Genomic DNA, 762 nt, shown 5'->3' with positions numbered 1-762 from the left:
TGTAACACCATAGAGAGAAGATCAATTAGGATCAAAGACGTTTTTTTAATCCTCTGTAAGAACGATATTAAAACCTATTATCCAAATAGATTAATAAATTATAAAAACGTAAAATAAAAGTGAAACGCTAAACGCGGCCGATGAGACTCACTCGTCGAGGCAGGTCTGCGACGCCTCGACGCTCGGGTTGTTGTTGGGGGCAGATGCGGAACTCGAAGTGGCCGCGGTGATTGGTAGTGAGGTCGACGCGCACGGTGATCGTCTGGCCCTCCGTGTACGTGCGCACGATCGTCCCGGTGGCGTACTTCCCGCCGGCCTCGTGCGGCCGCGGGTTTTCGTCCCACGCGTCGCCGCAGATGCCGCAGCGCCCGCCCTGGTTTCTGTACTGGTGCTGCGGGAGCGATTCCTGTTAGCTCTGTTTTGATTTTGCTAATGCTAATGTTATTGTTTAGTTTCAGTAACTGTTAAATAACTAATATTATCATTGTTGTGACTGGCGCTATGTTTATCACTGTGTCTCCGATACATAAATTAGAATTCGTATTAATGAAGACCCGGCACCGTCAGCAGACGATCCTCAGCATCAGCATGTTCACCACACGGACTCATCACTCACAGGCAAGCCCCCGCAGAAGCCCTCGTTGTCATTGTAGTCGATGGGCACATCATAGCGAATCTCCAGGCAGACGCCCGCGAGGGGGGGTCCACCAGCCGCCCGTGGCCCCAGCACGCGCCCACCACCTGTCACGCCCACGGTAGAAA

General features: G+C 52.2%; 1 pseudogene; it reads right to left on the bottom strand.

Moving 5' to 3' along the window:
- Positions 1 to 762, bottom strand: part of LOC119593584 — a 4,882-nt pseudogene that overhangs the window by 1,778 nt on the left and 2,342 nt on the right.

This window comes from Penaeus monodon, chromosome 32 (genome assembly GCF_015228065.2).
Source record: "Penaeus monodon isolate SGIC_2016 chromosome 32, NSTDA_Pmon_1, whole genome shotgun sequence".
Classification (NCBI taxonomy): Eukaryota; Metazoa; Arthropoda; class Malacostraca; order Decapoda; family Penaeidae; genus Penaeus; species Penaeus monodon.
This window is presented reverse-complemented; position numbering and strand designations above follow the sequence as displayed.